The sequence below is a fragment of the Lepisma saccharinum genome, chromosome 5 (assembly GCF_977018435.1).
Source record: "Lepisma saccharinum chromosome 5, izLepSacc3.1, whole genome shotgun sequence".
NCBI lineage: Eukaryota > Metazoa > Arthropoda > Insecta > Zygentoma > Lepismatidae > Lepisma > Lepisma saccharinum.
In genome coordinates, this window is record NC_139233.1 from 25,431,931 (window position 1) to 25,447,581 (window position 15,651).

Consider the following 15,651-nt stretch of genomic DNA (forward strand, 5'->3'; position numbering starts at 1 on the left):
GAACAGACCCACGGAAAGTAATTTTTAGAGTTCTACGTGCTACGAAAGTTACATTTTTTTTAACCACTTAAGTGGGTGTTTCGATTTTATAAATTGAGTTACAAGCAGGTTACCAGAGCTGTGTTCGGGCAGGAAAGCTTTTTCCAATGTCAGATCGGGTAATGTGAATTGTTCTCGGGTATTGTTGTGTACACTATGCGGAATCTGATGCACAGTGGTTTTTGTAGATGGCAGCACGGTATTATTAACTGAGCGGGAATAGCTTGCATTTCTTTCATGTGAGAGAATGGCTGAGCAAATGCAAAGCACGAACAAAATTCGACTTCTTGAGGATTCCAGTTGTGATGAAAGTTCGGAACTTGAAATTAGTTATTCCAAAGGAGCATGAACATGAAACAGTTCAGACATTTGATGGACACTGTTGTGAATGAACACACAAACATTCAAGCAAACTGTGCAAAACGAAATGTATCTATGTATGTACTACTGTATATCCATTTAAAGTAAATAATTCCTCGCTGCGGGAACATTGACTGGATCTGAAATGCACAAAAAGCAGCCAAATTCAAATGCCCGAGCACAACTTGGGCTCTCCGCTTAAGGCCCTTACCAATGTATCTATAGAGACAGGTGGGTAACCGGAGCGGAGTGAAGGAGTTGCCGCGATAGCGGTTGCAGGCGGCAGGTTAATTACCCCAGGGGCAGAGCCCGGAATCGGCAGGAAATTTGGCAGCAATTTTCATGACATTTCTTGGTGTACAGCCCTGAAAAACAGACTTTGACATACATCGATTGGTACGGGTGCTTTGAAGTTCGCATACTCACTAATTGAGGCCTCCGAATCACGAATTTGAAGTTAAAATTTGGCGGTCAGGTGTAGAAATTGCAAAATAAGCGAAATTGAATGGTGTGTGATTTTGCAATTTTTAGACATGACCACCAAATTTTAACTTCCAATTCGTGATTAGGAGGCCTCAATTAGGGAGTATGCGAAATATTACGAAAATCGGCGAGGGGTCCGGTATTGTAAATTCGCTCCGGGACAATATCCATGTAAATAGTAATACTTATTGGTAATTCTCAGAACATTAAGATTTTTCATTACAATCAAATAATGTGGATAAAGGAAATATATTTATTCATCATCGAAAAACCAGTAAGTATTATCAACGTGTACACAAAAATTTGATTTCGGATATCACAACAGAACACATTGACATGGTTACATTTCTCTTTGTTTCGCAGATACATAGTCTGTCAGTGAAGACACCATAACATTCTTCAACAATCCCCGGCATATTGAATTCAAAATAGCATTCAGCACGTTACATCCACAATCTTACATACACAATGTGATTTCACTGCTATTCCTGCCACACCAAAAGAAGAAAAAAAACAATAGCAACTCCCGAACTAAAGTGGAGAATCACTATTTGACTCTTGTACTCACGACTAACAAAAATGATCACTTTCCCTGGAACCCAAGGGCTCACATATTTATAACTTGTCTATCCCAGATGTGGCTACGGCACAAAAAATAAAAATGTCACACCTGCTTTTACTGTGTATGGTTTTATATTCACGATTATACACACCCTCGGCACTGCATAAAGGTGACAATATGTTGAATAATTCTGGCAATTCAAGGTCAGGGTTTCATGGCAAGCACCATTTCCTCAAGGTTGTATTTACTCACGTATAATGCTTACTTTTCCCAAATTTTTACCTGCAAAACTGTGGTGCATATTATGCATGGAAGAAGTCGGCTAGCCATTTTGAAACCATGTATATTTCCACTGTCAGTGCATGTAGCACGTAGATAACAACATAGTGCCATTGTCAGGTTCGATTTATTTAGTAATAATATTTAAAAAAGAAAAGAAAAACTATGAAAGTGAAATGTTTTCCCATGATTCTTTCACTTTATAATGGAAGATTTTATGACCGAGAAAAGCGGCACTGTTCTGGCAGAGCATGCACCTCCCATCACATGGGATGTTTATCAGCAGTATTTGTCTGGCTCACTACCTCATAGTGCAGACATCCATGCTTTTTATTTACTCACAAAACAAGTCCAGGAAATTACATCCATTGGTAACGATTAGATATAGCGGAAACACATTTCTTGAAATTTACAGGATAAAAGACGAGAAAGTACTTACGGAGAATAGTTCTTGTGGACTTTCTGAAGCTGGGAAAAGTGTTTTTTTCGAATTGTGCAAGTTATTCGGCCTGTAAATAAGGTATTTTTCAACATTCATGCCACCATTACTGTTGACTACGTGAATCAAATGTTCTGTGCGTTCGATTACGTAACCCCCTGTCAGTGTAGCAACCACGTGGTAGTTTTACAAGATGACGTGTGAGCAGTATTTTATTTTCAAATTTAATTGGTAACAGTAGTATAAGCCGGAGACACATTAAACTCGCTTGTTTTCAAATAAAAATAATTGCTACTTACCTCATATGCATAGCGGAAGATTTTTCAAGCTGGCGATAACTTTTTTTCCATGAAAAACACGTTACTTTTAACATTATAATCATTTATTGGTCGTTGCTAATTCGGCAGGCAAATCTTGATTCACGTTGTCTATCGTCAGCTGATATGCACTATCGTCAGCTGATGTGCAGTGTTTCCAAACTTATGAACCGATAAATGCCGCACAACCTATTCACAAAAGGTTTCTAAGCCAAAATTGAGGCTAAACTGTACTTTACGTCCTTATCTGCATGGTGATTGCTTCTTTGCGTTCGCGGTGCGCCGATAAATGCCGCACAAACTATTAACAAAAGGTTTTTAAGCGGAAATCGAGGCTAAACTGTACTTTACGTCCTTATCTGCATGGTGATTGCTTCTTTGCGCTCGCGATGGTGGTGCGGCACCCGGCATCTCTTCGGGAAAGTACCTTTTTCTTTTTACACTTTCTTTTCACGATAGCCCCACTATCCATTCACGGGGTCGAGGTATGCCTACGAGGTTAGGTTAGGCCTGTTAGGTTAGGTTCCATTAGCACTCATTTCACCCCTAAATATGTGCTTCATTATCTAAAAAATTCCTTAGTATGTTCAATTACGCATATCCGGACAACATCGGTTTTTCTCGATTTACTCTTTCAGAAAATTTTTCCTACCTTTGGGATTTACGTTGTTCAATTCCTTATAAAATAAGCTTTCCAACAATATATGACACGTATTCCTTAGGAAAAGGACGTAAACTAGAGTGTTACCTTAAATTGGAACAAAAAACTCGCTCACACGTCATCTTGTAAAACTACCGCGTGGTTGCTACACTGTGAGGGGGTTACATAACCGACGGTAATGGCGGCACGAGCTATCGCACAACGGAGATGCATGATTGACGAAAAATACCTTATTTACAGGCAAAATACGTAGCACGATTCTAAAAAACAATATCTCGGGCTTCAGAAAGTCCTCAAGAAAACAAATCTCTAAGTACTTTCTCGTCTTTTCTCCTGTAAATTTTAAGAAATCCGTCTCCGACTTATACTACTGTTACCATTTAATTTTCTGTTTGCCAAACCTAACCTTCCGTGAATGGTTTGTGGATTCAAAACAATCATTTTTCGGTTAATAAGTGTTAGTGTAACAACCACGCGGTAGTTTTACAAGATGACGTGTGAGCGTTTTTTTTTTTCTCCAATTCAATTTTCTATGTTTGCCTAACCTAGCCTTCCGTAAATGGTTTGTGGATCGGTAAAAATTTACTATCCTTCGGACACCTCTACTTTTTTGGTTTCGTCAATTTTTGACATTGATACTTACGTATCTGCTTCGCGGAACATTCCTGAAGGTGTATTAACGTTGTTTTGATGAAATTAATTGCAATTTTTCACATTACCAGAACGTCATTCTGGTAGGTGTTTTTCCTTGCCTGAGACACAATATCGCGAGTACACCTTCCTACATAATTGCGCTTCCGGCTTCTCTTTTGCCAAATTTTTGACATTCGAACTTACGTATCTGCTTCGCGGAACATTCCTGAACGTGTATTGACGTTGTTTTGATGAAAGTAAGAGCAATTTTTCACCTTGCGACTACTTCTTCCTCCTACCTTTCCGTTTGCCTCACACACAACATGGCGCGGACACCTTCGTAAATAATAACGCGTAGGAATGACGCATCGGCCTTGTTTTTTCTCGATTTTCAATTGTTATACAGTGTTTCAACCTTCGGAACCCAAGAAATGCCCGTCGACAAACTTAATCAGATCTATTTCTTTTTAACTTTATTTTTCGCGTTCAGACACCAAATTTTAACTATGTATTCCAACCTAACTGAACTAACCTATCCACGCACCAATGGTTCTTGGGGCTAGCGCCAATGGTTCGTGGGGCTATCTTTTTCACTATTGAAACCTTTGCATGGCCCTACTAACCTATCCACGCGCCAATGGTTCGTGGGGCTATCTTTTTAACTATTGAAACTTCTGCGTGGCCCTACTAACCTATCCACGTGCCAATGGTTCGTGGGGCTATCTTTTTCACTATTGAAACCTTTGCGTGGCCCTACTAACCTATCCACGCGCCAATGGTTCGTGGGGCTATCTTTTTCACTATTGAAACCTTTGCGTGGCCCTACTAACCTATCCACGCGCCAATGGTTCGTGGGGCTAGCGCCAATGGTTCGTGGGGCTATCTTTTTAACTATTGAAACCTTTGCGTGGCCCTACTAACCTATCCACGCGCCAATGGTTCGTCCACACCCGGCACAAACTTTACAACACACCCACCACACGTCATTCTCCAAACCCTCGATCCACAGTTCTAACTCTCGTCGCAAACGCAGGCAGTTCGAAACACTGGATACCAACAAAACACAATCACGACACGTCATGATAGTCACGACGGTGTATGAAGGTGTACGAACTTCATGGTATACGCAGATGTACGCGCCAAACGCTATCTCCGTCGGAGAATTAATTTTCAACGAACAACATGAATTTCAGCTCTGAAACATTCCCAAATCACACAAAACACCTTCCTGATGTTCGACAATGCTACAGGAACTAGTTACGGTAAGTAGTTTCTTCTGTAAAAATAAATAAATGTGCCCGAAGGATAGTAAATTAGTACCAAAAAAAGTAATCCCAAGTTGAAAAATGTTCCGCTATACATATGTGGTAAGTAGAAATGAATTTTATTTCAAAATAAACTAGTTACATGTGTTTCCGCTTTATCTAACTGGTACCCATCCATCTACAATAGAAAATTAGGTGTTGAACTGAACTATCTCATTTCCATACCAGCACACTTCCGTATATATATCATCAATCTTAAGACATCGTTTTGCGATATGGGTGGAGTAACTCTAAAGAACCACGTGTAGCACCACAAGGCAAGGATTCAAATACAAGTGTATTTTTGTATTTAAACTCTGTTCTACACACAAGACTTATATAAACTCTCAAATTTTCCTTTTAACTCAAATATGAAGAACTTTGCAGACAAAAAATAACAAGAACAGAAATTAGACTACTTACAAGAAATACACACCATACAGATTGCAGACACGTTGTTCACAGATTAGAAACGTCCTAAGACTCCTAAGTTTTTTTCCTCCATGACTGCAGTGTTGCCAAACCAAAGGCTTCTTCTTCTTCTTCTATTGGCTCACACCAAGGGCCCGTTCCGAAAGTTGCACGAGTTTAACGCGTTAAACGAGTTATGGTAACTGGCTGTACCATAAGTGCTTCCGTGCGTTTCGTGAGTTTCATTATGCTGTCACAAAAGTCGCATTCCGTGCGTTTCGTGCAAGAACGAGATTCACCAAACGCACGGGCCAGGAGGCTGGTTTGTTCCCTGAGAAACGTCTGCTCCTTGCAGACAAGCGCGTGCTGATGGATTCAAACTGCACTAGTTCGGAAAATATATCATAATCTTAACAGATAGCGATATGAAGCAACATGCACAAGATAAGCATGCCTTAACCGTTCTTAGAATGTGATGAAAATGAGTAAGATTGTCCACAGTAGAGTTTTTTTTTTTTGTTTTTTTTGCCGTAAGGACATTTCTTCCGCTGGACGCCATGTGGAAACTTTCTCTAAAGAAAACACTGCGCCTGCGCTTTCGCCTAGAGTGTCCCATAAGTCTGTAAAATAACTGGTTGCACCAGATTCACGAGCCCAGTTATTTTCGTTGAATGCGTTCGTTTCGTTAAGACTTTCGGAACGCACCCAAAGTTGACGAATGACGAGTAGTGGATCTATTGTCTTTGTTCTTTGATCTTGTTCTAAATACAGTAACTAGGGTATGACTTAAGATGACCGGACCCCTCTCCGATTTTCTTCATATTTGGCATACTTACTAATTGAGGCCTGCTAATGACGAATGTGAAGTTAAAATTTGTCGGAAACGTCTAGAAATTGCAAAATAATTGCGAACCATTGACGCTAGCCCCACGAACCATTGACGCGGTTAAGCTCCTATCACACGGAACTGGATTTCTAGTAGGAATGCCCTAGTTGGCGCTGAACTAACTTTCTAGGTAGCAATCATGGCCGCCTGGCTGACTGCTTTGGAGGAATAGGACAAGTTCAAATTGCTACTTGCTTTCATCGACTGGATTCTGTGGAACAGACAATGGACATTTCCACTCAATTTCTTTTACAACAATTTTAAAAACTACACACTGGAAAAATGACCCCTACACGTTTTCACGTTTCTCTGCGTCCAGTTTAAGGCAAAAAAGAGACTTCCAAAGTTGCGAGGCAAGCGTTGCGCTGAAAACACACCCCGCCATGTTAATACGTGACGACTTAGGCCGCGTCAGAATCGGCAGCAGATGTCACCTAGACCACCGTTCCATCCGGGGACTCAGCCAACGTCCGTTGTCCGAATTCGCGGCAGACGTGGAGTCGGAGGGGAGAGCAGAGAGGCGCGACAGATGCACGCTTGAACTCACTGTGACCCTGCGCTTGGCAGCCATATTCCAACTTTCACTTTGTCCAGACAACATTTTCTGATTAGACGATGTAAAACTCAGTGATACTTTAACATTTTATCGATAATACTGAATGTAGAAAAATTGTAAATGATGAAATAGCATGTTACATTTTTAATATGAGTAGTAAATAGGTGGAAATCATTGTGATTTTTGTTTGGCGTCTCCCTTCTGCTTCCGTGTGGTGCGCCTGCGCCCCAGAGCGCGGTGGGTGAAGTTCGGGCTGACACCTGGCGGGAAAAGTGACAACCGTACTACAAGGGGACGTAGATTCGGACGACTTGGACGTGACTTCGACGGCACGCTAGAGCAACGGGAGACAACGGGACGGAGCGCTTGCCAATCCGGACACGGCCTTATGGCCGTGTGCACGAACGAAGATCAAATTTTAAACTCGGATCGGGAAAGGATCACTGGAAAATTCCATTGCACGAAGACGGTTCAACACTTGATCGCGATCTAGGAACATCAAAACGAGTTTATCTTCTGAACGGCCATTCGAGACCGTTTTGTTGGCCGATCCTGGTTCACGATACTGACGCTTCGACTGCAGGCAGTTGTTTTTGAATATAAACAAAGCGGAAAGTGATATCGAGGGCGTGCAAACGCTAGAGATGTTGGATGTACAATGCTGATAATTCGAGAGTTGTGTAAACTAAAAACTGCCAAAATAATAATAATAATTTGTGGTTCTGTGGTGCAAAGTCGAAATTTTTCTAAATACTGTACTTTCTATCCCAGAACACAAAACATGTGCAAGTGCAAGGTAAATTAGAACAGAGCAATGTTACGATATTGCTACATGGTGTTGCTACACGACATGACAATATAAATATATAAGAATTAAGAAATGAAAAATTCAAATACTTACCACAATACAGTAATAATAATAATAAAATATCTTTATTGAGCGGGCGAGTTTCAGCGTACGCTGTTCTCTCGCGAATGCATTTCGTAAGGCATTGAAGTCCCGTAGAAGAAGGTTCCATGCTTTCTCCTTATTCTTTTGTCTTATGCCGTCAGTTCTTTTTTAAGATTATTATTTCTTTACACCCTACTACATCCTTGTACTCGTCGACAAGGTTGATCAGTACATTTCTCAAATTCAGATAAGTTTGCAGCCCGAATTACTTTCTTCTCCTACACGTTGATACTTTAACACATCACACTATTCGGTGGGGTTCTTGATTGTCATTTGTTTTAGCCAACCAATCAGGTATAGCCTTACAAATTAATCTCGGATCATTTGAACGGAATCTCTTGAACGTCGTTTTTCGTTGGTGCAATGCAAATTTTTAAACCAAGTTCATTTAGAGTGGATCAAAATTGATCCCGCTCATCTGAACTTCGAAATAATCGGCGTTGGTGCACTCGGCCATTAGAGAGAGCTCGTTTGTCGTCTGCTTCGAGCGTCCAGTTTACTGCGGGTAGCCCACGGTGAGCGAACATGTGTAGCAGTTTTACAAATCTGTACAGATTTAAATAATAGAAGAAGGAGCGATAGTGGAAAGGAAAGCTATGCTTTGTAATGATCATTCTTCCATGAAATATCCCTGCTGCTCACGTGCAAGATAAATGAAAGGGTTCTGCTGCGTGCGTGTTCTCAGGTCATGTGAAAAATATTGCTTGTAAAAATGGTTGCTGACCAAACTTTCAAAAATATATATGTTTTAAACTTATATTTATCGAAATTTACCGTAACCTATATACTATATATATATATATATATATATATATATATATATATATATATATATATATACCTATATATTATTTATAAAGCCTATTTTACTTTATTTTCCATAACGCAATTTCAGTTTGTGTTTCGTTTCTGTTACTCAAGTTATGATCAAATATTTTTGGGCAATTAAGAGAAAATACCAGGGTTTCGGAGCGGAGCGGATCAACGCTCCGGCTGTTGCCCATGCTCCGGAGCGAGGAGCGAGATTCTAAGAAATGGTTCGCTCCGCTCCGGAGCGGAGCGATGTTTTAGCCCACTCCGCTCCGGAGCGGAGCGATGTTTTAGCCCTCTCCGCTCAGGAGCGGAGCAGCGGGAATCGGAAAATTTCTAGCTCCTCTCCGGAGCGAGGAGTGAAATTTTAGAAAATGGTTCACTCTGCTCCGGATCGGAGCAGAAGGAGTTGGAAAATTTCTCGCTCCGCTCCGGAGCGAGGAGGGAAATTTTAGGGAACGTTTCACTCCGCTCCGGAGCGGAGCGATACCTTGTGACGCTCGGCTCCGGAGCGAGGAGCGATATATTAAGAACTTGCCCACTCCGCTCCGGAGCGCTCCGAAGTTGGATAATACGAGAGTATACAGAAAACTAACGATCAAAGGTTCCGAGTACATTAGTAATTTTGTTTGTGGAATTTATGCGGCATTTGAAAATCGCCCGTTATTGTTGTTATAAAACTGATTATTACTAAAGCTAACGCCACGGAGTGTCAACTGTGAAGCGTAGAAGAAGTGTGGCAAAACTGGAGGGCCAGGGGCGTGGAGGAGGCAAGGGGAAGCTTCGATCTTCACTGGACTGTTTTCGTGAAGAGAGCGATATTATTATTATTATTAGATTTTCATTATCACTTTTACTACTCTACTACTACTTCTAGGGACAATATTTCCATAGCAGGTGTGCCACCTGTGGTTTTATAAGTTGAGAGAATGGAACCACTCTCTCATTTCCTGTCACCAGGTATCGCGACTGAAACTCATTTCGGTTCAACTTCTGGTTCGGGCTAAGCACTTCGGCGCGACGTTACAGTCCACGCCGCGGGAGAAGTGAGTTATTCCGGAATATTGGGTCGAGTAACACTGGCGAAACTACTGCAGAGACTCAATTCGACCTTCTAAAGGCTCGAGCGCGCAGAGTAAAGGCTAACGCCACGGAAACAGTCCAGACAAGATTACGTCACTGACCTACAGTGTTGCCAATAAGCAAGGAATAATCCTTACACAATACACCAGGGAAGGCACAATCAACCGGAGGAAGATAAAAGGCAGACAGGTGTTCATGTAAAACACTCGCTGGTGCATGATTGCCATATCTAACTTTCTTTTACGCTGGTTATGTATGATACTTTGAATGTAACGAAAGGGAAAAGTTTAAAGTAATTGCAAATTCAGGTTGCTAATTTTAACTTTTCGATTTTTGAATGTATGAAGTTGAAAATCGGAATCAAGCTAATCAAGCTTATTAATGTTACCGTAAACACGGCCAATTAGGAAACGTTTTAATTTGAAATACAGAGTTTTCATATCTAACTTTTTAAAAATCCTGGCACTAGAAAGTTGAAAACCGGCTTAACCAAAAATGTAAGTTGCCACATATGGTTTAATTTTATGAAGGTATAAAGTCGAAAATCGGAATGCTGTTTGTATACAGCCGAACAGGGAAATTTAAATAATATGAAATACAGTGTTGTCATATCGATTCTTTTTCCCAATTTTAAAGGCAGGAAGTTGAAATAGGTATTTAATGGTTACATACGTACAAAATGTCTGGTTGCCATATCTAACATTTCAAGTTTGTAAGCAGTAACCTGGAAATAGGCATGGTGGTTATAAGAAAATTGCAAAAATTTTGGAAAAACGACGAATGGAATGTTGCTATATTTAACTTTCTGAGTCTAGAAAGCCAGAAAACGTATACGTATAAAATTAATATTTTTTTGTATTAAGTACGTTGTACACAGCAAACTGAAAGCAAGTTTTCAGTAATGAACAATGTGTAGTCAGCAGATAAATCGAAACAAGATGTATAAACCTTAATAACCGTGATAAACACAAAATGTAATATTATCTACTTGCATAGGGGCATTTCCTGAATTTTATGGTTTCATTTTCAAAAACAAGGCTGCGAGCAATACGTGCCTTCCTCACTGATGGCATTTGATTTGATTTTTGTTACTTAGCTTTGAATTTTAGCTAATCGCGACGATGATAATGAGAGAATTGATAAATGTGTACTGAAAAAAAGGTAGCGCGCTGTACCCCGATAACATAGTGGTAACAATGTCGCCTTGTAATGAAGGGGCACTGGGATCGATACCCGGTGGAGGGACATAGTGGCTCGAATCCCACTTTAGGTAGGATTTCAACTGTAGGCCTATTCTCATTGGCGTATTATTGAGTATTAAATCCACCAAAAGTCCATAACAAAAGGCATTGTTTCAACGTATGTTGAATGTATAATTGCAATGTATATTGTGATAAATTAATCCTTAAGCAAATATACATTTGTAATTCTGTTTAACAATAAGATACTTCACTTTCCTTTACATCTATTCAGAAGAGCATAAAAATACAACTTGGAAATTAATATCCAAATGAACAACCTCTTATTCATATTTTTTACGTATGTGTGTGTGTGTGTGTGTGTGTGTTTCCTGAAATCTGGCAAAGTCCTATAATGTATTCACTTCATAAGTGTCTATTACATAACAGAAAGCATCATTGGGTATTCAATATCAGACGAATAACGAATTCCATGGGCATATTTCTGCGAGTTCGTGGATGTGATTTCAGCTCTCAACGACAAATGGTGTTGGTTTGATCCGCGTTAATGTCATTGGTGTTTCCTTTGTGTTTGTTTCTCTATCACAGTATATTTCTTTTCCATAGTTTCGGTGTCCTATTTTTTTACCGACTTGTCTAGGATTTGTTTAAAATTACGGATCATGAGAAATATACGATTAAAGGCAAGGCAAAGGTAATAGTCCGGAAAAGACAAATTGAAACTTATACTTAGTTGAAAGGACAATTGGTCATTGTTGATTACAATTATAGAAATAACTTGATCGAAATACTTGGTTTTCTTTTACATACATTTTTGTAATTCTCTTTGTGCACCTTTCCATTCCTACTTGAACAGGTAGACTATAAATAAAAACTCCGCATGGTTTCCTTCAATTCATTATTACGGTATAGATCTTCCATGATTCTCGTGGCTTATGATGCATAGAATTAACAATTACGGATTTTTCTTTGTTGTTCTTGTATATTGATTTAACAAATCTAGTCACTTATAATTCCATTAACCAGGGGCGCCAACTTGTCAGAATTATTGGGGGGGCTCTGATCACTGAGATAAATTAATGAATGACTCCCTCCCTCCCTTTTTAAATTTTGGCCTCGGTGTTCGGAATCTCGTAAAAGTCCATGAATTCCTCAGAAATATCAAAATTTTCATTCACAGTTCTAATGCAGAATGTCAATTGTTCACATTCCCTACTTGTAATATCTGCTCCCACGGAGCGCAAAACAGATCTCCCTAATATATCAATGATCTCGTTCTGAATGTCATGTGAGAGCCATTTGTAGCCCGAATGTCCTATCCACTCTCCTAGTTCATGCACATCGTCTTTTGAAACTCTTTAGTAAAAATGTTAACCAGGGCCGGATTAAGACGAAATTGGGCCTGATTTGAAACTTCGCAGGTGTATAGAGGGGCCCAAAGGAAGAAATACGTGTTCTTTTTGATTCGGCTAAAAAACTGTTTGAGGAGGCAACACCCCCCTCAAATGTCAAGATGAGCACAAATTGAAGTGGAGATCTGACCCCTGTGTCCCCCTCCAACTTCCATGAAACTTGGCAGGTGTATAGAGGGGCCCAAAGGAAGAAATACGTGTTTTTTTGTTTCAGCTCAGAAACGGTTTTAGGGGGCAAAACCCTCCCTCAAATGTCAAGATGAGGAAAAATTTAAGTGGGGATCTGACCCCGAAACCACGTAAATTTGGCATAGGAAGAACACGCACATATAATTGGAACACACACAGCACAGGACTGTAGGATTGTCGGTACCAAACGCAGTGCAATTGTAGAGAGATGCTGAATTCATAGACACCGTTGTTCCCGGATAGGCATGGGCATAACAATAGACGAACCAGAGCAGGGTAACGGAGCGTGGTTAGCTGAAACAAAACGTATTTCTTCCTTTGGACCCCTCTATACACCTGCTAAGTTTCATGGAAATCTGAGGGGGACACAGGGGTCAGATCCCCACTTCAATTTGTCCTCTTCTTGACATTTGAGGGGGGTTTGCCCCCTAAACCCGCTTTTTAGCTGAAGCAAAAAACACGTGTTTCTTCCTTTGGGCCCCTCTATACACCTGCCAACTTTCATGGAAATCGGAGGGGGACACAAGGGTCAGATCCCCACTTCAGTTTGTCCTCATCTTGACATTTGAGGGGAGTTGCCCCCTAAACCTGTTCTTTTAGCCGAAACAAAAAACGCGTATTTCTTCCATTGGGCACATGTATGCACCTGCCACGTTTCATGGAAATCGGAGGGAGACACTTAGATAACCTCCCTCATGTGTTTTGCTGTCTCTAGCGTTGATGGTCTAGAACATTTCAAATGTGTATTTAAAGTTAAATTCATGCTGCACAATTGAGAGTAAACTTTACAAGAGAAGCAAAGTAATACATTAGATCCTCTTAAGCAAATTATTAGGGGGGCTCTGCCCCCACATCGTTAACATTGGGGGGGCTCGAGCCCCCCCAAGCCCCATGGAGTCGGCGCCTATGCCATTAACGGAGACTGGTTGGAATGATTTCTTCATTCGCATGGACGTCCGGAAGGGACGGTGCCACGCCACCCGGAAATGAAAGTCAATCAAAAAGTACACATTTCACGCATATAATTTCATTTCAGTCACAGTAATATATGTTAATTATTGCAAGGGCGTTGCAGGAACATGATAACTTCAAACTGTAGAATATTTTTAAAGGGAGCAATTCGCGATTAAAATTACCACCTGAGCGCTAGTGTCGCTTCCAATATGGCCGCTCTAAGTAGGATAGATCTTTGTTTACATTCAGCAGTAGTACAAAAGAGCAGCGTGTTGTCATGACTGGTATGGTAGAAAACGTTTAAATTACGCATTATTTTTAAATATTGCGAATGCGATGTGAATTCCAGGTACTCTAACAAACGTGAAGCTGTACTGAGAACGAAGCATTTAATTATGATAGGCAAAAATAACACGGAAAATGCAGACGAAACTATGTATACGCACTGGTTGTCCAAAGTAGTGCTGTATCATCTGCACGTCATGTAACTGGGGTTCTCGGAAATTATTTGAAAATAAAGGAATTGAAATTGACCTGTACTTGAAAAGCTGGGACAGGAGAAAATTGCGAACATATCGTTGCAGTTCTTTCTGGAAAGAGAAAGGCTGGTTTAATAATAATATTCACGATTTCATGACCAGGCTATACTCACTGAAAAAGGACATCGTACTGAATGAAACAGTATTAGCATATCCACTTTTTTTCTGGTTACATTTGACATTAATTCATTCTCAAACTATTTTCATCTTCCCTCTTAATCGACTTGCACCTGTTCCAAATTTCACACATACGTAACACCGGTAATACATGGACGCATTGGTTAAGACGCTTCATGATTTTTCGGAAAAAAAGCTTTATTTATAAAGTACAATTTAAAACTTTACTTTCATGGAAATATATATTTATCTCTCGATAAATAAAGTAAGCAGACTCGTGCATTCTTCGTAATTTCCTTGCCGAATTACAGTTTTATATCCCCCATACCAATCTTCTGTCAATTACGTTTTCCCTGATTTATTAACAAATTTCATTTTGTTGATTCCACGGGGTGGAAACACATGAAAACTTTTAATTTGTTCTGACCCATAAAACTATTTAGAGAAAAAAACAACAAAAAAACCTGAACAGTAGACCTTACTTTCTCGCATATTCACCATGCTTTAAACGACTTCAACACAACGTATCCTACTTAGAGTACTTCCTGAAAATCCCGGCAGATGGCATACCGGTTAATTTTAATCGCGAATACTATTTTGAGGAAATTCTGCCTCATTCTGCCCCCCTCCCTTGGAAAAATACCTTGCTTGTCCTTTCCTGGAAAAAATCCTGAAGACGTCCGTGTATCAGCGGCTTTAAAAATTTCATTAAATGTCCATACATCACCGTTCACAAGCACACATAATATGCATGTAATGATACAAGAGAACACAGCTTTTAAAGGCTTCTTTTTATGACAGTGAAGAGAAGAACAACACGCGCAAGTAATACTTTTAAAAGAGAACAATCTAGCCAGAATTGGTGTAGCATAATTCTAATACAACTGGCAACACTGGATCTGTCTGACAAACGTGATGTCTCTACCATGTACGGATAAGTCGAACGCAACGTACAGGGCTGCGAACGAAGTTCTCAACCCCGAAAGCACATACAAACAAGCTATGTACCAGTTTCACCCTCTTCCCCTTTTAAAACGGGCACAAGACCAATGCTCTAGCCGATCGCACTGAGTCGCCTGCAAGGAACACGGAATACGGCACAAAACGAAGCTGTCAGTTGAATGGGGGAGGTGGGTCGGACAAATCCGCAAAGCAGAAAAACTGATTGCTTGAAATTATCCGTAACCCCATTCAAACTGTTATATCTAAGAGTCACAATACAAAATAGTACATCTCAGTACGGAAATACTATTTACGTCAATTCATATTTCAACTTACATCAAATGAACAATTTACGTATAGCTCTCTCTCTCTCACACTCTCTCTCTATTGAGCCAAAACAGCATTCTTGCATTGTTTCACCAATGTTTAATGTGCATGATTGATTGATTGATATAGTTCATTTTACTTCTCTTCTTTGTCGCTTTTGGCTAATCGCGAAGATGGGGATGATCGATGTTATGATT

At 40.1% G+C, this 15,651-nt stretch overlaps 1 long non-coding RNA gene across 3 annotated transcripts in view; it reads right to left on the reverse strand.

Moving 5' to 3' along the window:
* The window catches only part of LOC145988260 (uncharacterized), a 57,759-nt gene extending 52,185 nt beyond the window's left edge, over positions 1 to 5,574 (reverse strand). For all 3 annotated transcript variants that reach the window (XR_014441719.1, XR_014441720.1, XR_014441721.1), the window contains exon 1: positions 5,501 to 5,574. This is a non-coding gene — a long non-coding RNA (uncharacterized LOC145988260). The remainder of the gene's footprint in view (positions 1 to 5,500) is intronic.
* Positions 5,575 to 15,651: the final 10,077 nt, after the last annotated feature.